The sequence below is a fragment of the Schistocerca nitens genome, chromosome 10, assembly GCF_023898315.1.
Source record: "Schistocerca nitens isolate TAMUIC-IGC-003100 chromosome 10, iqSchNite1.1, whole genome shotgun sequence".
In the NCBI taxonomy this organism is placed as follows: Eukaryota; Metazoa; Arthropoda; class Insecta; order Orthoptera; family Acrididae; genus Schistocerca; species Schistocerca nitens.
In genome coordinates this window covers 113,067,076-113,094,104 of record NC_064623.1, presented here as the reverse complement: position 1 = coordinate 113,094,104, position 27,029 = coordinate 113,067,076, and the positions used below count along the sequence as shown (strand labels likewise).

Below are 27,029 nucleotides of genomic sequence, written 5' to 3'. Positions count from 1 at the left end.
GTAGTCTGCGTTTTCTAATCTTTTGAAGTTCCTCAGGCTATTTCTAGATCAGTTATTAATTTTTATGGGTTCCAGAGAATGTAACTACTCTGTAAGCGCCTCTCCGCTACATTTTACTACAACGTCTTTCATTTTCAGAGCAGAGAGCATCGGCAGACTGGCCCTCTCCTTTAAACGAATGTGATTCGAGTTCAAGATTTTGTGATATGTCAAAATTGTATCACAAAACTTTAGGAAGACGTTTTTAAGGGGGGACGTTGATGAAAAACACACACATTTTAAAAATGCACCAAATCCACAGTTTTGGAGATATGGCAATGAAATTTTGTACCACGCTTTACATGAAAGTAACACATTTATACATAAATCTTATGATTATATATATTCAACTTTTTTTGAATGAAATTTGAAGTTATATTTTCAAAAAATAATGTATGTTCCTTAGTCTCAGAAAGTATTCAAGAGATTTCTACAAAAATTTCTCTGTTTCATCTCTTTATATGAAGTAAGCTTCTCTCATGAGGTTTTTGTTAAGGGTCAAATAGGAGAATTTTCATATTTTTTTAATTATAATTCCACAAGTACAATTTTAATTGCGTGCTAAATTCGAAGCACTCTGTCCGATATTTCACCTTGCAATCACAATTTCAAAATTTGCTGTTGAGACAACGTTTATTAGGTTTACATAAATATGTGTACAAAATTTCATAATTCTAGCTTTCATAGAATCTCAGGAAAAGGTACATAAACTTTAAAAAAACAAAGTTTTCAGGAAATGTAATTTAAAGTTCAACCTAACTTTTTTCCTTATGTCACTTCTTCAGCAGGCACCACATTTATACTCTGGGTCGTTTTTCCCTTTAAGGCTTCTCTTCTGGTTTCTTGTTGTCTGACTTCTTTCCTTTACCATGTCTTCAACTGACTTTTCAGCTGCAGAGACGCGCTGTAAATCTATTTTTCTCAGGATGTGTCAAGTAAAATTTCCTATCTTGAAGCCCATTCTTTCTAATACCTTCATCCTCTCGACGTTCCCATCATTGAATGCAATAACTCCATCATAAGTTGCAATTCTGACATCTGTTGCAGATGCAAATGTATTTTTGGAGCAACATTTCCATATGAGTGAATTTAGAGACTCATTTGGATTTTGGGTTTTGCCATGAACAAACTTTCTGAGAAGTACAGAGTCGACCAGAAACCTGTAAGTGGGCTTGACAAGATCCAGGATACAATTTGGAAGCCTCTCCTTGTGAATGTAGGGGTTGTTATCCCTCTGAGCCTCGCGTGGCAGGAAGGCCGCATCACACTTGTAATTAATTTTCAGGCACTTCGGATGAGATTTCAACATTGAAACTTCGGGAACTTATTGTCCATGAGTTGTACTAACAAATAAAAATATAAATCGAAAATTGACATTTTTGGTCAATTTCATCAACGTCCCCCTTAATGTCTTAACATGGTGACAGGCTCAATATTGCGTTTTGTAAGTCGCCAGCCATTCACATTTCCCTATGCTGATATTCTAGCTCTTCTCTTGTACTTCTTGTTTTACTTTCAGTTTTAACACCTTTTACGTATTTTACAAATTATCTCACGCTTTTTTTTGTAAGTGGTCAGCCAGGCGCTTTTCCTTGTGCTGTTATTTTAGCTTCTCTGTCGTTTTCTTTGTTTAATCCGGGTACCCTCAGACTTCAAGAAGAATATAATAATTCCAATCCCAAAGAAAGCAGGCGGTGAAATATGTGAAAATTACCCAACTATCAGTTTAATAAGTCACGGCTGCAAAATACTAACGCGAATTCTTTACAGACGAATGGAAAAACTGGTAGAAGCCGACCTCGGGGAAGATCAGTTTGGATTCCATAGAAATATGGGAACACGTGAGGCAATACTGACCCTACGACTTATTTTAGAAGCTAGATTAAGAAAAGGCAAACCTATGTTTCTAGCATTTGTTGACTTAGAGAAAGCTTTTGACAATGTTGACTGGAATACTCTCTTTCAAATTCTGAAGGTGGCAAGTGTAAAATACAGGGGAGCGAATGGCTATTTACAATTTGTACAGAAACCAGATGGCAGTTATAAGAGTCGAGGGACATGAAAGGGAAGCAGTGGTTGGGAAGGGAGTGAGACAGGGTTGTAGCCTATCCCCCATTTTATTCGAACTGTATATTGAGCAAGCAGTAAAGGAAACAAAAGAAAAATTCGGAGTAGGTATTAAAATCCATGGAGAAGAAATCAAAACTTTGAGGTTCGCCGATGACATTGTAATTCTGTCAGAGACAGCAAAGGACTTGGAAGAGCAGTTGAACGGAATGGACAGTGTCTTGAAAGATGAACATCAACAAAAGCAAAAGGAGGATAATGGAATGTAGTCGAACTAAGTCGGGTGATGCTGAGGGAATTAGATTGGGAAATGAGACACTTAAAGTAGTAAAGGAGTTTTGCTATTTGGGGGGCAAAATAACTGATGATGGTCGAAGTAGAGAGGATATAAAATGTAGACTGGCAATGGCAAGGAAAGCGTTTCTGAAGAACAGAAATTTGTTAACATCGAGTATAGGTTTAAATGTCAGGAAGTCGTTTCTGAAAGTATTTGTATGGAGTGTAGCCATGTATGGAAGTGAAACGTGGACGGTAAATAGTTTGGACAAGAAGAGAATAGAAGCTTTCGAAATGTGGTGCTACAGAAGAATGCTGAAGATTACATGGGTAGATCACATAACTAATGAGGAGGTATTGAATAGAATAGGGGAGAAGAGGCGCCTGTGGCACAACTTGACTAGACGAAAGGATCGGTTGGTAGGACATGTTCTGAGACATCGAGGGATCACCAATTTAGTACTGGAGGGCAGCGTGGAGGGTAAAAATCGTAGAGGGAGACCAAGAGATGAATACACTAAGCGGATTCAGAAGGATGTAGGCTGCAGTACGTACTGGGAGATGAAGAAGCTTGCACAGGATAGAGTAGCATGGAGAGCTGCATCAAACCAGTCTCAGGACTGAAGACCACAACAACAACAACAACAACAACAACAATCCGGGTACAGCACATTTCACCCTTTCTCCGTTGCCTTACGCTGTGTGAAATGTATGCCATTTGTTCACTGTGTGACAACATTTTTAGCCCTTTTATCCACATTCGTTGCTTTTAATACTTGTAATGGCGGTGATAACATCGCCGTTAAGGGCCCCTAAACACACACACACACACACACACACACACACACACACACACACACACACACACACACGGCTCCACAGCGGCTTATAAGGCGGTGACTAATATTTTTTTTCTGGTGGGCGTTTCATGACAGTCTAATGACTCTTCAGAGACTGACCGTCCTTTATTTTGGCATAATTTTCGCAGAAGACTGCTATAAAATTTATCTCCTCCCCTGTTCTTACCGATCATTTGCGGCAGGTACGTTACGCCGACTTGAAAGGCCGTGCGCCTCCTTCAAAGGGAATGGGGCTAGTTGGTGCGGTCAGTGACGAGAGTTATGGGCGTGAATGAGGCCGTATGTTGTCGGTAGACATGATGAACGGCGGCCGTGGTCGACACTGACGTATGCTTTCTCTGGGAGGTTCGGAAGGGGAGCCGACTCACCGCGACTGCATCTCTTCTAGTGCGACGCCACACAGATCGCTGGGCGGCAAAACTGCTAAGGTCAAGCCGCAGCGAACGGCAGCTGTCATTAAAGGTCGAGTATTAATTACGTTATTTTAGGACTAGAATGTTCTGTGCTGAGCGTATACAGGCTGTTTCAGAGGTGCTGGTCAATATTCAAGGATGTGAAAGGAATGATCATTCGAAATAAAAAAGTCGAGTGAACACGGGCTGTAATGCGCATACCTTAAAAGTGCTATGAGCAATTCTTGATCTCCGATACTGTGAAAAAATGTCTTCTACCGCAAGCTCTTTGCTTTCCACATTTTTATGAACCAAAACAAGAAAAAAATGTCCAGTAAGCATGTGATCTAAAATGCATTCCTTAAAAGTTATGAGCACTTGCTCATCTTCGGTACTTTGAAACACAAGTCTTCTACTGAACGAAACTCGCTGGATGTCCCCCTACGAAAGAAACAAACTGGGATTATAACTTTTTTTTGTATCCGATGTGTAGTTTTCGAGATATTTCAGAGTCTTCAGTTAAAATGAACACGTTCATTACCATTATGTTTATCGTGAATTTAATCTATGGAACAAGTAAGTAGCTAACTAATTTCACGCGACGACGTGAGAACCAACAGCATTACGTGTGGGGGCTGGAAACAGAAGATGTTAGCTGCGAGCGTGATAAACAAATTACTGGTGCTTGCTCACAGTATCATACTGTTCAAGTAGTGTTTCCAGTACGAACACGGGGAAAACGAGCTGCTAGCAATCTGCGTGATAATGTGAACTGAAGCAACTGTACTGTAAGGGAAATTTTTACGTACCCATACTGTAGCACGGAGAATTTTTTCAGCAGAGCGGATCAAGTATCGCTTACCTGAAACAGAACAAAATAAATGGTTCAGATTCGTAGAGCACTAACGATTGGTTTCAGTGTATTATAAACATCTCATATAGCCAGGAAATCTTCGGTTGCAGATTTGTTGCACTAAACGTTCTCTGTGTACTTTTCGCGTTAATACACTCCTGGAAATGGAAAAAAGAACACATTGACACCGGTGTGTCAGACCCACCATACTTGCTCCGGACACTGCGAGAGGGCTGTACAAGCAATGATCACACGCACGGCACAGCGGACACACCAGGAACCGCGGTGTTGGCCGTCGAATGGCGCTAGCTGCGCAGCATTTGTGCACCGCCGCCGTCAGTGTCAGCCAGTTTGCCGTGGCATACGGAGCTCCATCGCAGTCTTTAACACTGGTAGCATGCCGCGACAGCGTGGACGTGAACCGTATGTGCAGTTGACGGACTTTGAGCGAGGGCGTATAGTGGGCATGCGGGAGGCCGGGTGGACGTACCGCCGAATTGCTCAACACGTGGGGCGTGAGGTCTCCACAGTACATCGATGTTGTCGCCAGTGGTCGGCGGAAGGTGCACGTGCCCGTCGACCTGGGACCGGACCGCAGCGACGCACGGATGCACGCCAAGACCGTAGGATCCTACGCAGTGCCGTAGGGGACCGCACCGCCACTTCCCAGCAAATTAGGGACACTGTTGCTCCTGGGGTATCGGCGAGGACCATTCGCAACCGTCTCCATGAAGCTGGGCTACGGTCCCGCACACCGTTAGGCCGTCTTCCGCTCACGCCCCAACATCGTGCAGCCCGCCTCCAGTGGTGTCGCGACAGGCGTGAATGGAGGGACGAATGGAGACGTGTCGTCTTCAGCGATGAGAGTCGCTTCTGCCTTGGTGCCAATGATGGTCGTATGCGTGTTTGGCGCCGTGCAGGTGAGCGCCACAATCAGGACTGCATACGACCGAGGCACACAGGGCCAACACCCGGCATCATGGTGTGGGGAGCGATCTCCTACACTGGCCGTACACCACTGGTGATCGTCGAGGGGACACTGAATAGTGCACGGTACATCCAAACCGCCATCGAACCCATCGTTCTACATTCCTAGACCGGCAAGGGAACTTGCTGTTCCAACAGGACAATGCACGTCCGCATGTATCCCGTGCCACCCAACGTGCTCTAGAAGGTGTAAGTCAACTACCCTGGCCAGCAAGATCTCCGGATCTGTCCCCCATTGAGCATGTTTGGGACTGGATGAAGCGTCGTCTCACGCGGTCTGCACGTCCAGCACGAACGCTGGTCCAACTGAGGCGCCAGGTGGAAATGGCATGGCAAGCCGTTCCACAGGACTACATCCAGCATCTCTACGATCGTCTCCATGGGAGAATAGCAGCCTGCATTGCTGCGAAAGGTGGATATACACTGTACTAGTGCCGACATTGTGCATGCTCTGTTGCCTGTGTCTATGTGCCTGTGGTTCTGTCAGTGTGATCATGTGATGTATCTGACCCCTGGAATGTGTCAATAAAGTTTCCCCTTCCTGGGACAATGAATTCACGGTGTTCTTATTTCAATTTCCAGGAGTGTACTTGTTGTTGTGGTCTTCAGTCCGAATACTAGTTTGCCGGTGCTCTGCAACACGCTACTCTGTGCGTCCTGCGGAAGTCTCTTCGTCTCTGCATAACTAACGAAAATCATTTGTACTGTAGTCAGGTGTTCAGCCGGGTGCAGTCGTTTTCGTAGCACGATATTTCGACAGCGTACCTTGCTATCATCTTCAATGTTTTTTCTTTTGCTAATGGGAATGGCGGCTGCGTTTTCGAAAAGATGAGTTCATTTGATGCAAGGCAACTGTTTATGCTGATGTGGCACTCTTTATTTGTTTAATTTAGGAGTTGGGCTATTTTGCTTATTTTAAGATACTATCCTATTTTGGTTGGGCAGCGAAATAATTAAGACTCCGAATTTTCTTTCTTACTGGGGGAATAACCTCCCTAAAAATCTCAATAGAGATAACTCTTAAACTCTATATTTTTTAATATTCGTCAGTCTCGTTTTGATCTTGTGGATGCTGCAATATATTTTCCTCTTGTTGGATTCCTTGGAAATTGTGGAATCCTGGATGTATTGTTTGTATAGCACTTGGGAGGACACGCGTATTTTTTTCTCGGAAAATTTAAATGTAGTGGTGGCTGTCTGACGAGTTCTGTTGTTTTATTTTCTGTAGAAATTCTTGATAGACCACAGTTAGCTGTTAAGTGCATCAATCTTTGTTCTAATGGCTGAATATTGGCTAGTTGGTATAGATCCGTATTACTGGTGCTAGTACTCGTTCTTATGGCTATCCGTAGTATTCTTCGTTCTGTACTAAACTTTTTTGGTGTGTGTACTCCGCATCGTGCCATGTTTGAAAATGGCTAACCTTACCAACGGGATGCTCTGCAACAGACCATTCCAGGTGATACTTGGAAATTATAGGAGCAAAACAATGAAGCTCAATAATGGCTTGCCCCAAGGATCAGTCCTGGCACCGCTACTTTTCAGCATGTATATAACCGATATGCCTAATACTAAATCTGAAAAGTTTGTATGTGCAGATGACCGGGCCATAGCTACACTACATCGAGATATGGAGCATACTGAGACTGTCCTGACAAGCGACTTGTCCTTGCTGGGAACGTACTTTCGTGAATGGAGACTACAACCTAGTCCAACTAAAACTGAGGCTATGTGTTTCCACCTGAATAATAAATTTGAAAGGGTACAGTACCGCCCGACATTGAAAATAGGTACAACATACTTCATTATTTTTGTCAGAACAACACATTTTTTTTGTAAAATAACTCAATTTCAATTAATACAGCGAAGCCGGATACCAGTGTGGGAAAGAATGACAATTTATTTATTTAATTGATCACATGTGCACTCCCACAAAGTAAATCCCTACATCCAGTTTGGTGAGATCTGTGTAATGAATGAATGTATGGTCGTCTGCTAACCGCAGATAGTGAATGTGAATATATGATCATCTTTGAGTCGATCCTTTGGCCACCTTTGGTGGGACCAAAGAGATGAAATTTACCTGAGCTTTGAGCTCCTGAAATGTGGCTGACCAATACGGTAGCAAGGTGCTCCCCCACTTCGACAGAGGTGCGAGATGACCTAGAGAACGGCCATGTTTCAGCACTCTGCCGCTAGATCTTGTGCTGTTAAGACCTGTTTTAGTTGTGCTCCGTAATGACAAAAGAGTGGAGACATGGTATGCATGTGGAATATTTAAGAGTAGTTTGAAATAATAATTTCTCTATTTCAGGAACTTTTGTGGGGAGAATTAAATGTCAGGCAGGTAATATTAATGGGATTGTAGTAATCTTCGGAAATGACCAACGGTTACAATGAAACCACGTGTAGCAATAAGTTGAAATACTTCCGTGTGCTTAAGTTAAGCTCAATTACTAGCATGTGTACAATAAGTTGAAATATTTAAGAAATAGCGTGTGTACCATAAGTTGAAATATTTAAGAAATGGCGTGTGCAGGACTTGAAATTAGAGACGAGTACTTCCACGTGGTGAGTACTGTGTAAGTCTCAAACTGTGTATGAGACAAAAGATAAAGAGAAGTACTCGTCCATGGTATCAGTTGAGGACACGCGTGTGTGATGAATACGTTCTTAATATTACTTTGCGTGATATGATTCCCTGTGACGCTAGATTCAAACTCTGAGAGATAAGCAAGGTGAGTCGGCCGTCTATCCAGCAACACCACTTGGCTTGCATTGCACAGGAAGATGTGCATATATCTCCAGAGTTCATAGTACGAAAGTAGAATTACGAAGTGGGGCAGTGTCGTGTGAAACTGGGATAAATATTAATTGAAGTGGGAAAGCTGAAAGTGATAATGTTGTGACTATTCTCTGTGTAGTATTTCATGTCGTAGTGTGGTGTATGTCATGTAATTGGGGTATGTGTGGTTTGCATGGGAGAGTAGCAAGGTAGTTTGCAAAGATTAGTGGGTTATGCTTGTTCCTTCGGTACTGCTCGGTCTGGAGGATAGTTTCGTGATGATGATTGTGAGAGTCGAAGTGTGAGATATAATAAAAGATCCACCATACTATCCAGAAAGTGCACTGTAGCGTTAAATAATTACGAGACCATAATATAGAGATTCACCAATGTAAAGCCACGCCCTCTGGGCATAATTTCTCATGTGTTATTGTTGTAGGTATTGAATTTGTGTGTTTAGGTTAGAGAATTTATCGGAATAAATAAGATAGTGAAAAGAAAAAGATTGGTGGACTTTTCCTTCGAATTGTATGTTGTCATAATGTCCCGAATTTATAATGTGTGCGCTATTCATATTCAGTGCGGTGGCCACGTGTTACCAAAGCCGTTAAATAAAAAAGAAAGAAAATGTGGTATTGCCAGTGCGTAGTGTACAGTCAGAGTTCTGTAAATTACTGATAGTCAGATGCGTGTTTCCGTTGCGTATTAATCATATAGGAGGATAACTTGTAACTTAAGTGTGAGTACTAGAGTTCATGTTACTCGATAAATAAGAATGAATCCACTCGCTTGGCAGACCACTCATCTTGCAGGCCTGACTGCTTGATGCCACAGTATGAGCAAGGCATGTGGGTGCCTCTCAAATTGGCTAACAGACGCCTTAAGATATATTTTGATAACAATATTCTGCCTTATAATAAAAATCCAAAATACCTGGGAGTGACATTAGATTGAACCCTGAGCTACAAACAACACCTCATCAACACTGCTGCAAAAATCCGTACTAGGAACAATATCATTCAGAAAGTATGTGGTACCAGCTACCTTGCGATGCTCTGCTTTTGGACTTGTCTACTCTGCGGCAGAGTACTGTTCCCCTGTTTGGCTAAAGAGCGCTCACACCAAGATGGTGGACACAGTACTGAACCAAACTATGAAGATTATTTCAGGTACAATAAAATCAACCCCCATTCACTGGCTACCTGTACTGAGCCACATACCGCCACCTCACTTACGAAGAGAACATGCGCTTCTCAGAGAATTTAAAAAAATGCAAGACAACCCGCAACTTCCGATTCACGCTTTGAGCAATGGCATTGACAGAGATAGATTGCGCTCTATACATCCACCTCTTATAAGGGCCAAAGATCTGGAGGAAAATGATTTCTGTCTTGAAGAACGCTGGAAAGTGGAATGGGAAGAATCAGCACCACCACAGGTAAACACCTTACTGAAACCGTCGAACAGACCTCCAGGCTTTGGCTTACCACGTAAAACCTGGACCATCCTCAACGTGATCAAGACGGGCCACGGTCGATGTGCGGACTCTCTACACAAATGGGGAAGAGCACCATCCCCAAAGTGCGACTGCGGCGCTGAGAAGCAGACGATCCGGCACATCATTGCAGAGTGCCCTCTGAGAGCCTACTCAGGTCAAACAACGGACTTCCTGGATGCGACTCGAACTGCAGTTCAATATATTAGAAACCTAAATGTTAGTTTGTAATCATATACATGTTGTTCATGACATAACTGTATTTAATTTTTTTTATGTCTTGTTTTTAGTGCCAAAGTTATAAAGTTATTGTAGCAGCTTATTTCTCTATAAACGTGATTTGTACATGCCATACGCTAAATAAATAAATTGGTGTGTGTGCTTTTGATGTCGGTCATATCGGTGCAGCATACGCCAATGTCGGTTGTACGGACCCACAATTAAAGCAGGTATCGTCGCGCCATTGAATTTCCCGTCTATTAATTTGAGAACTCGCAGTCGTTTCTTTGCCTTCAATATTAGTTTCTTTGCAACTTGTCTGCAGGTCAAAGTGGAATCGAATGTTAATCCAAGGTACTTTACGGTACCTTTTGGTGCTATTTGCTTCCAACACAATTCGAGACGTAGATCTGTTTTTTGTAATTTGAATTGAGTTACATTTTTGTGGTGGAAGACTATAAGCTGACTTTTTCTTCATTTGGTCGTATCTTCCATGATATTAATACAACAAGAGGTGATTCGGTGTAGTCCTTATATCATGGGTGAATGACACCTGTAGGCAGTGTCGTCTGTGTACAAAGCGAGTTCTTCATTCCCCTCGCCTGGCATTGGCATATATACAGAGAATACCATGTTGGTGACAATATAGCTCCTTGCGGTACTGCAGCTTTTGGAAAAAAAGGTGCCGATTCACTGTTATTTATGTAGACTCTGATTGGTCTATCATCCAGACAGTTTGATATCAATTTGATTAATTTATTTGGAAAGCCCATATTTATCTATTTATAATACAGCCGGCACTGCCACACTTTATCATAGGCTCGTTCGATTTTCAACTTTGATGCTAAAGCATAAACGCCATAGTTTAGGGCCTGCGTCACATAACTGGCTATCCTGAATTTGGTTCCATAGTTGAGTGTTCTTGGCGCAAGCCTGCTTGGATCGATGGTATTAGTTCTCTTTCATGTATGAACTTCCGAATTCTGGGTCTTAGAACTGTATCGAACGTTTTAGCAATAACTGACAGCAAAGTTAGTGGCCGACATGGCTTGGGATCTTTTGACGGCTTTCCTGGCGTCCTTGCTGCACCCCCGCCTCTTTTATTTTCTTATCGCCCCCTACCCCTCCCGCGACTGCCGGCCGCACGCCTCGACGGGTGGCCTGGTAGAGGGGGGGGGGGGGGCGCAAGCTGGGCTCGAACTCTGGGCCCTCAGTACTCCTGTGGCCTGCGTAGGGCGCGGAAATTGCTTGGGGCCGACGCTGTGATTTTTAGTTGGCCGAGTGCTGGGACCCAAGCGTTGCTCAGACTGAAACCAGTCTGTTGATCAGTCCGTCAGCCACTCGTGATTCAATAGCCTCCTTCAGAACACAGTCCCCAAAACGAAGGGGTCTGTCTTGGTATGAGAAAACGGATGGAAGCTTGGCACCACGCATTCAGCAAAACATTCAGGGCACAGGAGTACTGAGAGAGCAGAGTTCGTACCCAGTTTCCGGCGGCACCCGTCACCCCTACCGCCACCACCACCACCACCACCACCACCACCACCACCACTACCACTCCACCCCTTGCGGCGTGTGACGGGCAATGGAGGAAGGGGTGGGGGTGATGAGAATATAAAGGAAGCTGGATGTAGCAAAGACGCTCATTATACACGTATCACCTAAAGATGACGGCAAATATTGTGTTACGAAAACGACTGTGCGGTTGTACACCCGACAGCACTACAAACAAATAAATTATTTGAAAGAGCAGCCAAGCGGTTATTATTCAAGAGGAATGGATAGTGTCTTGAAAAGAGATTATAAGATGAACATGTTTGTACAAACAGCTGATTCGCCGGGAAAGTTCATATCGCATGAAAATTACATACATTTCATTCTGGTTACTGTTTTTAAACCTTGGTCTCCTACAATTTCTACAACTTCCTGCCAACACCAAATTGACATGTCCATGAAGCCACAGAATTTGTCCCACAAATCGATAAAACAATGAAATTTTTCTGCATATATATAACATATATACCTCAACTTACAAGTAAAATGAACATAATACCTCTTATGGTTTCAAACAAAAAACATTTTATTCTTTCACTAGTAAAATTTAACTTTTTTTGTACATTAATTATTAAAAAACAGTTACTGATTGTTTGGTGGTTCTCAATTTACTTGTAATAACTTATTGCCATCTGCAGTACGAATTGACCAAATTTCATGTTTCTAACCCCCACTAGTTTATCAAATAATGGTACCTGAAAGTAAAAAAAAAAATTGGTTTTGAGAAAAATCCATTTAAAGTTTAATATTGCAATTCTAGTATAGTTATTGATGAGAATTTTTTTTTATCACTCCATCACTCCATCGGGACCATCCAACCGCCGTATCATCCTCAGGTGGGGATGCGGATAGGAGGGGCCTGTGGTCAGCACACCGCACTCCCGGTCGTTATGATGGTTTTCTTAGACCGGAGCCGCTACTATTCGGTCGAGTAGCTCCTCAGTTGGCATCACGAGGCTGAGTGTACCCCGAAAAATGGCAACAGTGCATGGCGGCCTGGATGGTCACCCATCCAAGTGCCGGCCACGCCCGACAGCGCTTGACTTCGGTGATCTCACGGGAACCGGTGTATCCACTGTGGCAGGGCCGTTGCCCTGATGAGAATTACTTACCACTAATATTTTCCTGTACCATACTGAGCATCATCTGAATTATAATGATCTTCTTTTCTTCTCTTGGTCCCTCTTCTTTTCTGTCTAGCTTCTTTTGTGCATTTTAAATTAGCAATATCTGCTTTGCGGATTCTCTCTTTACCTATTTGCACCAAGCATTTTGCAGTATTTCCACTCGATTTTATGCCCAATACTTCCAAAACATCCATTTTTCTAATTACACCATCACTGAAGCATAAAATAGCATCATAAACACCAAATTTGAGGGTTGTAACGTGAACGAACACAGTTTTCGGTAACCGGTTCCAAATGACAGATTTCACACATTCATTTAAATTTTGTGTTTTCCCAGGAAGACATTTCTTCAATAAGTCATCTTTACAAAGGTCTCTAAATATGGGTTTAATTTCATTCATCACTGGTGCTGTTAATGAATGTTTGTGGTCATATCTGGCACTTCTTCTGTACTTGCACCAAGTGTCAGGATCGTTTGGGCAAAGACCATGCACTGGATTTTCATTTGTGGAAAGCTTATGGAAAAAAGATAGCTCATACAGCTTTTTTTCATGTTTTCTAAATTCCCTACATTTCTTCTTATGGCCAAGCCATAATAAATCTGTAATCTATATATTTCAACATTTGTCAGGCGACCTTTACCACATATCTTCTTACCATCTTACAATACTATTTTTGACTTTTCAATAATCTTCTCAACATGGATGCCATTCTCTTTTGGACATGCCCAATGCACTCTAATTTAGAAATTGTGACATTAGGAGCATAGGCTTGTTCTGCAAGTACCCGGTCATAAGCCTTGCTGTCACAGTCCCCAGACTGCACAGAGCGTCAGGAAACCCATCATATCTCACTACAAAATTGTCGTATTTATATAAAACATAAACTGTTTCACGCAGGAAAGACCAGGCATTTCAAATATGCTAAAATCTAAAAATCGAATTTTTGAAGCCCACTTGCCTTCCGTGTCCCCTTAAAGAATTTCACTGAGTTAGGAACTGTGTAGACATCTTGAGGCAGTGAAATTCACGGCTCGCAAATTACCCACACTGTATTCATCCAGTGTTTCATAATGACGGTACTTAGCGACTTACAGCAAACTTTAAACCAATTTCTTACGTTTTCTAAACTTATTCTCGCTGACAGCCGCCACAAAACAACGAAAGAAAAAAAATTCACCGCGTACTACATTTTCGTTGTTCGTGCAGTAAAACTTCAGCATCAGACACCACATTTTGATTTATTAGAGAAAGAGGTACAAATGCGGGATAGGGATACTAATATGGAATACTACCATTTCTCGCCTTGTAGGTGCTGTACTTTGGTTAGCTGCTTAGAAACTTCGTTCAGCAACCGTAGACTGCTTTGGGATGCATTCATTTTGCAGTTGGCAGCCACTCGGAGTGAGTGTAGCCTTTTTAACGAATTCTCTAGGAGGCATAATTGTTGCATGTTTTCTGGTTTTCAGCATTTTTGGGAGGTGGCTATCAAAAGCCGTCAAGTAATACACAAAATGAATGTTTCACCACCAGCTGCTTTTATTGTAAACCCAAATATCAACCGGTTTCAGTCACGGACAATCTTCACGGATAAGTGAATATAAGATAATATATGAAGATGGTATCTGTTCTTTCGGACATGTCCGAAAGAACAGATTCTACTGTTTTAGACTCTGAAGATGGTCATTGTATGGCCGAAACCCGTTATGATTGTGTCATAAATATGTAATTTCGTCTATAAATAACCAGGCTTATTAGAAAGAAGTTAAATATTGCACTTATTTTTAGGTTTTAATATAAATTTTCATATTGTTTTAGAATCTGAGGATGGTCATTGTATGGTCGAAACCGGTTATGATTGTGTCATAAATATGTGACTGCGTCTATAAATAAACAAAAAAAAATTACAAAATAATCAATCACGCACTCCATATAAAAAAGGTTTTTTCCAAACTCCTTTGTACTGTTGCAGTAATGTCTTCCCTTTCCTCCACTGACTGGACGGTCACACGTTCTGAGATTACATCCGAATTCACGTAATATTTGAAAAACCCTGGGAAATAGCCTGGCACAGAGGTTCATCGATGAGGGAAACGTCTCTGGTATACTGCACCAGCAGCACGGGCAAAACCGTTGCAGTGCCCACACAGAAACATGTCTGCGTATTGTGCAGGGGTGAATGTATGCGGCAGGTTGGTATTCGCGGACAAAATTGACTTTATCAATTAAACAACTCTCAAACACGACACGCCCACGGCCTCGCGGCTGTTCACTGATCCAACACACGACTGCAGACAGGCTATGCTTGCAGATGTTGCCTCGGTGCGACGGCACAGTGCTGCCATCTGTTGGAAAACCCCAAAACCTCTTGTACGACGGATCAGTGATCTGTCCCACCATTATTCTGTCCATCACAGCGCCTACACAGCATTTCGGTAGATAATATTCACACTTGTCTTCATAATCATTCATGGGTGGTTGTAATCCTCAACCTGCTCCAGTTCTGTAACGATCGGAAACGGCACACACATTCATACAACTTTTTCGGTTTATTTTCACATGTAGAATCACCTCACAAATTAGGTCACATTCTCTCTGAATCCCCCGTGCAGAGAAGTGATACTGTTTCTGATGTTACTTCGCTTTATAAGATGCTTCTGCTTTAAAAAAATTGCCGTTTTCTTTCACTCTTGCCCTAGTAAAAGAAACGAGGACGCAGGTGCGTGGTAGTGCCTGCAGTAGATCATTTTCTGGAGCGTTGGCAGCACTGCGCACGAACGGTAATTGCTACGTAGCGGAGTCGTACCAACTCCCAGCGTCGCCTCACTGGTCTCGAAATAAAAGAGGGGGAGGAAGGAAAAAATTGCCACGCGCCGTTGTTAGCTCGAGCCTCTTTTTCCCTCCCTCTGCTGACAACCTTCTCCCTCTGTCTGCCCTCACCCCTTTCTCTCTCTCCCCCCCCCCTCCCCCCAATCCACGTGGTCTATTATACAGAAAACACTTCATCCGGACAGCGGCAGGCGGAGCAGTAATGGCGCTGGAAACGGGAGGAATACTTGCGAAAAAAACAGGCTCCAGCACGGTCGCTGGAGAGGCGCTGGAGTGGCCTGGAACGAGGTGTCGGCGCGTCGCTTAGCGGGGCATTAAACGGCGAGCGCTGAGTGGTGCCATCGCCATCGGGGGCCGTAATCGCTGCGCCACTCAAGTCGGGCCTCCACCCTGCCCAGGAGGGCCGTGTGGCGGACCACAAGTAGCCGCACACCTACGAGGTGACTCCAGAGACTGAATAGTTATTATGGCACGCCAAGCAACATTATCGAGTATACGCAAACTGCCAGAGATATATGACAGTGCCCTTGAACACAGTATCTCTGAACAAACTGTTGGGTTGGGATGTTTGTGGGAGGAGACCAGACAGCGAGGTCATCGGTCTCATCGGGTTAGGGAAGGACGGGGAAGGAAGTCGGCCGTGCCCTTTCAAAGTAACCATCCCGGCATTTGCCTGGAGCGATTTAGGGAAATCACGGAAAACCTAAATCAGGATGGCCGGACGCGGGGTTGAACCGTCGTCCTCCCGAATGCGAGTCCAGTGTCAATTCCTCAATGAAAACCGTCCTTTTTCAGGGAGCCATTCCAGAACTGCTGTGTGAACGTCCACATCGTTGGAACATCTGCCGTCCCCCTCCCCCTCCGTCCCCACCACGCCTTCCCCCACGTATTCTTGCCGATTGCCAAAAAAACGTAAAACATATGGTGTAAGATTGGTTGGTTCGTTGATTTGGGGTGAGGGGACGAAACAAGGAGGTTACTGGTCCCATCGGATTAGGGAAGGATGAGGGAAGGAAGTCCACAGTGCCTTTTCAAAGGAAACCATCCCGGCATTTGCCTGAAGCGATTTAGGGCAATCACGGAAAAGCTAAATCAGGATGGCCGGAATCGGGTTTGAAGCGTCGTCCTTCTGAATGCGAGTCCAGTGCGCTAACCACTGAGCCACCTCGCTCGGTATTCTGTGACATCTCGACTGTATGACAGAAGCTTCCAAATCTTCCATTGAAAACGTGTTGTGTGAGCCGTGATGGTGTTGCATTATTATGTAGGACAACAGTGTCTTAATTTTCCACGCCTCTTCTTCGTTACGGTATTGCGCACAAGCGTCATTGCAGGCCAGACAACGAAGACCAAAACAGTTCGACTGGGGGAAAAATTCAAGCAGTCGTTAGTCTTTATAGAGCAGTAGAGGGAAGCGCCGTGAACAACATGCCAACAGTCTTGATCTACGGGGTGTTCGGGTTGATGGTCGTTTAAAGATCATTTTTTTTGTTTTTCTTGAATATCCCGAAAACCACAGCTTCGAGCGAAAACGTTTCCCAGTGCAAAATTAAACTTCATTAACTTTCCTACAAGAAAGGTCCGATTCATTTTCCTCTAGAAATAACAGCTTCTACATTCACTAGATAGAAAACTGGCAGAATATAAAAAGGAAAATTCTTTTATGGTATAAAATTAATGTTTATTGTTAAATGGAGTATGTTGAGAAGAGACATTAAATGCGGCTACCGCATATAAGTGCACTCCGTCGTCAGGCCACGAGTGGTCTACCGGGACCATCCGACCGCCGTGTCATCCTCAGTGGAGGATGCGGATAGGAGGGGCGTGGGGTCAGCAAACCGCTCTCCCGGTCGTTATGATGGTATTCTTGACAGAAGCCGCTACTATTCGGTCGAGTAGCTCCTACGTTGGCATCACGAGGCTGAGTGCATCCCGAAAAATGGCAACAGCGCATGGCGGCCTGAATGGTCACCCATCCAAGTGCCTACCAAGCCCGACAGCGCTTAACTTCGGCGATCTCACGGGAACCGGTGCATCCACTGCGGCAAGGCCGTTGCCCCGCACATAAGTGCAGTAGAACTTTATTAAGAGATAAATTCAGTTCTGGGTATTTGTTGGTCTGGAGGGAAGTGGGGACAGGGAGTTCTGGTGTGGATGGAGGGAAGGCTGGACGCCAGATTGTGGGCCTGCCAATTGGAGATCGAGCAGGTGGCACCCCATTCTGCGTACCCGACTACGTCACAAGTAACAGCTACAGGGTGTTTCACAAAGATATACCGACCTTTCCGCAGCTCGTTGTACGAATCACTGTCGACGCACAGAGTCTGTAAACCGTACAATGAATACAGATAACTACTAGTTACCACGTGCAGTTATAATAGTAACGCAAGAAGATAACATGGACAGAATCTACATAAACCTCTGCACACCGTTCTACGCTGCTACAGCCGAAATTCATTCTTGGTCATCCCATACGGCAGTTGTGACGTTCTTCCGGGACAGGTTGAAACGCCTGCAATAGCAGTGGCAGAGCGGATTGGGTTGTGGAAAGCGGCCAAAATATGTTGCTGTCAGCTGCACTCAATACACAAACTTTATTCATCAACACACAATATTACAACAAGGATGCAAAACACTCCAAACTTTAATCGACCTCCTTTGATTAACTGTAGATCGGCTGAAGGCCACACTCAAAATCCAAGACACAAGGGCTAAGCAAGAAATTGAAATACAAGGTTCTTCTGGAGGTTTCACCCAAGAATATTTTCTAAATCTTCAATCTTAACAGGCTTAAGGCCTTAGCAATTTAATTTTAATGGAACTTGGCTGGAGGCCGCATATTAGGCAATGAGAAGAGTTTCAATCAAAAGGCAGAAAGCTTATCTTAAAAGCATAACAATCTTATGCCTTAAGGGAAAGACAAGGACACTAATTTAACAGACATTAACTCGGCTGAAGGCCACACATCAACCAAATAACTAAACCCCAAACAGGGAAATTACTATGTAGCACATAAGGAACGGCTCTCAGTAGTTACCAAGGGTCGGCCTGGGATTGGAACACTAATGCCCGTTTAGGTCAGACCGGCAGCCGATCCAATGACTTTTTAATCTGAAGGCAACCCAACCGACAGACAGCCGACCGACCAATCAACCAAATCAGTTCCGCTCGACGAAGCCAGCAAAACGACCACACGATTTCAATGCAACGACACACAGAATATTGGTGCCAACATCTCAGCTGTCGAACTACACGCCGTGCTGGACAGCAACAACACGATGAGGAAAATATACTGCCTAAAATTATGTCAACGACCAGGGCAGGTAATCGGAACGTCAACGGCCACAAGGCAGAAGATACCGTTGCTGAACTTCCATAACAGGGAATAAATTAAATTTCAGAGGAAGACGGTCGTTGCTCACGGTAATGTGCCAAAAGCGACAACCAGGATCAAACAAAGAAATGTAAACAGTTGAGGTTCGATAGTAAAGTGAGGACTCAACTCTTGTGTCCAAGATCGGTGGGCGACGAACTTCGTAGCACTCGCAAGCAGCACCTCACACTCCAACCGCGCGTGCACGCCACCAGGACTCCGGCCCGACTTCGCGCGACGGGGACTTCGTCACTGCTCCACGCCAACCGACCGACTGCCTGCCCAGGCCCAGAAACGGTGAAAGGACCAAATATACGTTGGCCGATGAGACGATCAACCGAACGATCGTCCCGCTCCAATCTCTCTCCGTCGGACAGTTCATGTGTGTCGCCAGCGGTCGGCGAGCACTGGCTGTCGGCGCCTCACTGGCTTCCCCGACTTCACTGCTGCTGCGTCCCAACTGCACTGCTGGCCCGTCTCCAAATGACTGACTTCCTTCTGACGGATGACGTCCCGGAGACACTGCCTCGGACCTAACCATGCAGAGGGAACACAACCGACATCTCTGCACAGGAAGGAACAGACCCAAATACACGTCGTCGATGAGACGACTGACCGAGTGACCAACCAACGGTCGTCCCCGCTGGTACTGGCTGTCCGCTCCTCACCGGCGCTCCGTCCCCGATTGCACTGCTGCTGCGTCCCGACCGCCCTCCTAGTCTCCAACTCACTGCCAGACACTCGACCCAGAAATACTGTCGGTCGCTCCAGAGATGGTACGACAATGTACTTATCGATACGTGCTTCTGCTGCCACTCACGGACATGTAAGGCAGGAAGTTAGTGGCGCCAGTAAATGGAATAAGAAAACGAGGTGGCAGTACCGTAATAGAAGACGACAAACAATAAATGGCATGAACACGAGCCGTGCACGGCTCAAAGGTGACCTCCTCCACCACGAGCACTTCTTGCTTTTCAGTTTATAGACAGACATTAGCTTCCCGGCATTTCCTGTCCAGTTCTCTTATGTAGGAAATGAATCCGCTCCGATAGATGTGCGCTAGCACGCCAGGATTCAGTTCAGCTCCCCGGCATCGGACCGAATCCACCCGGCGGATTCCGAGGAGGGCCGGTGTACCGGCCAGGCTAAGTGTGGTTTTTAAGCGACTTCCCATATACGACTAGTTGGATACTGGGCTGGTACCCACGTCCCCCCTCAGTCATACGATTCGCAAACATTTCGAAAACGTTCTCACACATTTATGTGGCATAACAGTCGGCACAAATGGAGTACTCAAATTCTATCCCGGGCCGGGAGGTTGGGGAGTGGGGGTGGAGGGAGGTTCGGAGCTGACAGCAAGGGTATCCGGCCACCCTCTACCACTACTATTGTCAAATCAAGATTAATATACCGACCCCGTAAAGAAACGGTATAAGGCTAGCAAAAAGAAGAAGTATGTAATAAATGCGAGCTGAATTTGCACCCGGTGTATCAGAACTCTACAGACAAAATTTCGGAGGATGATTGGGGAGATTTTCTGAGTACTTGAAACTAAACGACGGTTACTCCTGTTTTCTCGGTCATCGGTTCGCTGTACATAGTCTAATTAATACATCTCGTGTTTATACAGGGTGGCTGTCCTAAGAGTTGTCAGGTGCTTTTGCTCTGGTGTTTCGGCAGATATTTGCAATTTCGCTTTTTCAATTTCTAGCTGGACTAAGCCCAAACAAATACTGCTCATCAAGCCCTTCATGACACTCCCAACGAGAATGCGGCTGTTTATTTCCCGTTACAGCCATAACGATTTTTAAAGATAATTCGACACGCCTGCCCCAAATTGGTGTAGTGCGGTATTCGTTTTATCGATACGTATCAACAGGGCCAGTAAAACACGAAGATTAACGAGTACTCCAGCAGCGACCACACTGCCCTGGATCGCACTGTCTGCTACCGCCAAGCAGGCAGCGCTACTGACTCGCTGCTGGAGTACTCGTTATTCTTCGTGTTTTACTGGCCCTGTTGATACGTATCGATAAAACGAATAGCGCACTACACCAATTTGGGAGCGCTCTCTCGACCAAGAACATAAAATCCAGCTTTAAAAATCATTTTGTTAGTAACAGCAAACAAAACGATGCATTCTGTTGACACTGGACTCGCATGATAGAGACGACGAGCAGCAGCTGTTTCGGCTGACTCTAGCTACACACTGAGAAAACGAAATCGCAAACATCCATCGAAACACCAGAGAAAAAGCGCCTGACAACTCTTGGTAGAGTCACCCTTTACAGTGGAGTTATTTTGAGTTTATTAAGTGACGCATGGAAATTAGTATGAAGGCTGGGAATCGAACCGGGTCTCCTGCTAACTAGACAGGCGTGTTAGCCACTTGCCGGTTCAGTCTATATACATATCTGCATGAGACCAGTAAAGACTCTGAAGCTGTGTCGAATCATATGCATCTTACACTTGGGGCAGGCTCTTAACTGTGGTAGACAGTTGACAAGTCCAGTACATCAGCTTCTCTACATATCAGCTCACTCAACAGCTGCAAATCAGTACTTAATAAACTGAAAGTAAATCCTGTACACGAGATTGGTGAAGTTATTTTGTCTACTCACAAAAGAGAACTGTACAGCAAATACTGTGGAGGTATAGTCTGTCTGCCGGCCGCGGTGGTCTCGCGGTTCTAGGCGCGCAGTCCGGAACCGTGCGACTGCTACGGTTGCAGATTCGAATCCTGCCTCGGGCATGGATGTGTGTGATGTCCTTAGGTTAGTTAGGTTTAAGTAGTTCTAAGTTCTGGGGGACTTATGACCACAGCAGTTGAGTCCCATAGTGCTCAGAGCCATTTATAGTCTGTCTTAAAATGAAAAGGGACGACCGTTCGTGGTCGAGGAACTTGTCTTTCCCGGAAGAATGCTTCAACTGCCGTATAGGATGGCCAAGCACCAATTTCCCCTCTAGCATTGCAGAACAGTGCGCAGAGGCTTGCGTATATTCTGTCCAAATGCGCTTCTTGCGTTAGTACTGGTGGTAACCCATAGCTGTATTCCATGTTAATTAATTTTGTGGGAAATAAACCCTCTTGCATCGCCAGTCATTAAAAGGCGAAGGACTGAATGGTCGATATAATTTTGTTAAACTGCTTACAGTTGCTTTTTGTGACGTAGTGCGTTACACAGGATGGGGAATTCTCTGCCCGCTCTTCAGTTTGCAGACCTATGCTGGAGAGAAGTGCATGCCCACAATGGGGAACGTACATCCTCTGGCGCTTCTAACCTCCTGCACGCCCTGTCGATCCTGTTACACGCCCGGAACTCAACTTATCCCTTGATACGGCTCTGCTATACTTTTCTGTGGTACACACATTTAATATTTGTACTTAACCCACTCCATTTAACAATAAAACGTCAATACCATTAAAACACTACTGTTAATAATCTGTGATTTTTCTATCCCCACGAACGCGGAAACTATTAGACCTAGAGAGAAGATGAACACGACTTTTTTTGTAGGGAAGTTAAAGTAGTTTAATTTTGTAATGGAAAAAGATTTTTCATAGAAGGCGCGGTTTTCGAGATATTCAGAGAAATACAGTGTGGTCAGGAGCCCTCTGAAAATTTTCTAGGATTGCTGGAGATAGGTTGCGCTGAGAAATAACTGTTACGGAAAAATTTGGTACTTTGCACCGAGTTAATTATCATTGAACTTAGCCAATCTGGCCGTTGAGGCCTCAAACTAAAGTGGCCCGCCAGATACGATTAGTGTCAGCTATTCTCGTACCGTAGGTGACAGCGCACGAGACCGCTCAGCCTTTGGCTCGCGTTCGATTCTTACTACCGTCCCACGACCAATTTCTGTACCGTCCCCTTCTCCGATTTTAGGAAACCAAACGGAGAACACGTCCAGCGACATACTCTCTGGCGGGCCGCATCAGTTTGCGCCTCCAAGGGCCACATTGGCTGACACCAATACTAAATAACTCGGAAACGGCGCAACGTATTGAATTTCTTTCCAAACAGTTGTTTCTCAGCAAAACCTATCCCGCAAAACCCTTACGAGCTTTTCAGACTGTTTCCGACCACCCTATTCATCGAACTTTTAATTCTGCAATAAAGAGAAATCCTTACTCATTCCAAAGCTGCGACATTGTCGCCAACAAAACAGTGACCCGTATATGAAATATGGTCACAAACTTTTTGTTAACAGATTACCGGTTTCGGTCTATAATGACCATCATCAGATCTGTTCCATAAAAACAAAATCCTAATACACTGCAGGCGCAGTAGCACCGTCAAATATTTCTGCATTTAACATTTGACGATGCTACTATGGCTGCAGTACACAAGGACTTTGTTTTTATGAAACAGATCTGATGATGGTCATCATAGACCGAAACCGGTAATCTGTTAACAAAACGTTTGTGACCATAGACGCAAAGTAAAGGAAACTTACTCATTCCGTTCCCGCCTGATGCTACCTTCTAATGAATTTGTACTTTTTCTCACGTCCCCGGTAGGACATATGGGCGCTTCGGAAATTTTCTACATGTCTAATTTCTTCTTCGTACGGCATTTGTGCTGCGGATCTCTTAGATCCCAGAAGCACTGTGATATCTACACTGAAGAGCCAAAGAAAATGGTACACCTGCCTAATATCGTGTAGGGCCGTCGCGAGCACGCGAAAGTGTCGCAACACGACGTGGCATGGACTCGACTAGTGCCTCAAGTAGTGCTGGAGGGAACACTCACCATGAATCCTGCAGGGATGCCCATACATCCGTAAGAGCACGAGAGGGTGGTGATCTCTTCTGAACAGCATGATACAAGGGATCCCACATATGCTCAATAATGGTCATGTCTGGGAAGTTGATGGCCGGCGGAGCTGTTGTAACACAGAAGACTGTTCCTGGAGCCACTCTGTAGCAATTCAGAACGTGTGTGGGTGTCGCATTGTCCAAGTCCGTCGGAATGCACAATGGACACCAGTGGATGGAGGTGTTCAGACAGGATGCTTATGTACGTGTCACCTATCAGAGTCGTATCTAAACGTATCAGGGGTTCCACACCACTCAAACTGCACGCACCCCACACCATTACAGAGCCTCCACCAGTTTGAACAGTCCCCTGCTGAAACACAAGGTCCATGGATTCATGAGGTTGTCTCCATACCCGTACACGCCCAAATGCTCGATAAAATTTGAAACGAGACTCGTCCGACCAGGCAACATGTTTCCAGTTATCAACAGTCCAACATCGGTGTTGACGGACCAGGCGAGGAGTAAAGCTTTGTGTCGTGCAGTAATCAAGGTACACGAGTGGAACTTCGGCTCCGAAAGCCCATATCGATGACGTTTCGTTGAGTGGTTCGGTCGCTGACACTTGTTGATGGTCAAGGATTCACATCTGCAGCAATTTGCGGAAGTATTGCACTTCTGTCACATTGAACGATTCTCTTCAGTCGTCGTTGATCCTGTTCTTGCAGAATCTTTTTCCGGCCGCAGAAATGTCGGAGATTTGATGTTTTACCGGATTCCTGATATTCACGGTACAGTCGTGAAACTGCCGTACGGGAAAATCTCCACTTCATCACTACCTCGGAGATGCTGTGTCCCATCGCTTGTGCGTCGACTATAACACCACGTTCAAACCCATTTAAATGTTGATAACCTGGCATTGTAGCAGCAGTAAGAGATCTGAGAACTGTGTCAGACACTTGTCATATACAGGCGTTGCCGACCGCAGCGCCGTACTCTGCCTTTTTACATATTCTCTATTTGAATAAGCTTACCTATCTATGCCAGTTTCTTTGGTGCTTTAGTGTATATTCTTCTGTCTGCAACTTTACACACTCTTTGGATCACTCCATCGCTCACACATCTCTTTTCGGCAACAACAAAAATAGACAAGTAGAGCACGTATGCTTCCCATACAACTAGCGCGAACAGGACGTGAACGTCCTCAGATGGTTCGTTGAAAAACCGGCAACCGGGGGAACACGGCCGAACATTAGCGAATGTGAACAGAACATGGCTGAACCCTTTTTATAATCCTTGGTCCTTGATGATAGTTCGCTTGCGATCACTCCGCCGTAAATCGGTCTTGATGCAAACGTTGCGTAACTGTGTGGGGGTCGTTCACATCTGGATTGTGGCTGAAATACTTACCATGGGATAAGCAAAAGCCACCATGACGATCAATTTCTAGACTCTATAAAACTGTAAAACTTCAAAACCGTCAGAAAACAAAGAGGTCCAGTAACTCTACCATGGTAGGGTCGCGTCGGCATGGAGACGCTAGAAGCAGTTTCGGCTCCGCTTCACGACTGTGCATTCTCAACGCCGCTGACAGTGCACGCTCGATACGGTGTCACCTCAAGTAGTTCCGACACGCGCCGTTGTCGCTCCAGGCACATACTTTGCATCGTGGGATGACTGCGGTAGTCGAATGTTTGTGGCCGGTTGCCCTGGACGACGCCTGCACAGGCGGCAACACAACAAAGCAGGTCTGCTTTGCTGGTTGCCTGCATCGCGGCGACCCCCGTAAACGCTTCTAGCGACTGCAAGTTCACTTCCGTTCGACACAACGGACAAGCACACGGGACAAAAGGAATTGTCACCCTAGGAGACATCGAGCTAATACCGTCTTACACAGAATCCTTTATCACCGACCGGACAGAACTAAATACTGCAAGTTGTAACGATTCATGCTGAATGTTACTTAAATTTCTTCTGCCTGGTCCATTGATGAATGAATGGGAAATTTTCATGCTTCAGAAAATTTATTCACATTAATTGACGTTCGAACTGCACACTCGTTACGTAAACAAAACACAGACAGATTTCACTGATCTCTTTGACTTCCAAGAGTAACTTCAAAACTGACTTGGCGCAGCATCGCTGCATTGCTTTATAGCCGGCCGTGGTGGTCTCGCGGTTCTAGGCGCGCAGTCCGGAGCCGTGCGACTGCTACGGTCGCAGGTTCGAATCTTGCCTCGGGCATGGATGTGTGTGATGTCCTTAGGTTAGTTAGGTTTAAGTAGTTCTAAGTTCTAGGGGACTGATGACCACAGCAGCTGAGTCCCATAGTGCTCAGAGCCATTGCTTTATACCGAATTTTAACAATAGCTTCCAAAATAAAGTATTATTAATTTTGTACAATTTTGATGCTACAATTAAAATTTACAAAACGTAAAGAAACTGATGTTACAGGCGAATAAGGTATAAAATACAATATTCAATGACAACCTTTTATAGTAGTATCTTTAGTTTTCCGTAAGAAAATCATTGTGAACTTTAATTACAATAAATGTCTCCCGTATTATTTTAGTTACGTAATTAATTACAGTTTGGATCTGGTTACTAACATTGTGGTAGTACACAGCTCGTGCTTTGTCCGATTACGTACATAAAATGCACAAATAAGGCCTCAAATTCTGGAAATTGGAAAACTGTGAGATGTAAACAATTGGAGAGTTAATTAGAAATGTAATTACAAAGAATATTAATTACAGAGGAAGACAAAAAAATAAATAAGAAATGAAAATACATCGCTTGGTAATAACTTTTAAGCTGTTTCTCAAGACAGTGAGGTCTTCTGTTACTGGATTTTTATATTACCATTCTGTTCAATAGAAGCATTGATTTTTCATGCTAACATCTCTGCAGTCTCTAGTTATTTATTGCTAAGGACTTATTACTTCAGTTTCTTGATTAGCTACTTAATTTAGTATATGTACATAATTTTATCAATGACAACAATCCAACGATAATTACGATAAAGCAAGTACTTCCAGAACACTCCACATGCCTTCGCAATGAATATCAAGTTTTTTTATCAAATAGGACAGAATGATACATACACTATTGGCCATTAAAATTGCTACACCAAGAAGAAATGCAGATGATACACGGGTATTCATTGGACAAATATACTAGAACTGACAGGTGATTACATTTTCACGTTATTTGGGTGCATAGATCCCGAGAAATCAGTACCCAGAACAACCACCTCTGGCCGTAATAACGGCCTTGATACGCCTGGACATTGAGTCAAACAGAGCTTGGATGGCGTGTACAGGTACAATTTCCCATGCAGCTTCAACACGATACCACAGTTCATCAAGAATAGTGACTGGCGTATTGTGACGAGCCAGTTGCTCGGCCACCATTG

At 44.4% G+C, this 27,029-nt stretch overlaps 2 pseudogenes; both read right to left on the bottom strand.

Moving 5' to 3' along the window:
• Positions 1–12,503: 12,503 nt before the first annotated feature.
• LOC126211006 (5S ribosomal RNA) lies at positions 12,504–12,621 on the bottom strand (annotated as a pseudogene).
• A 4,801-nt stretch (positions 12,622–17,422) lies between these two features.
• Positions 17,423–17,540, bottom strand: LOC126210947 (5S ribosomal RNA; annotated as a pseudogene).
• Between the last annotated feature and the right edge of the window lie 9,489 nt (positions 17,541–27,029).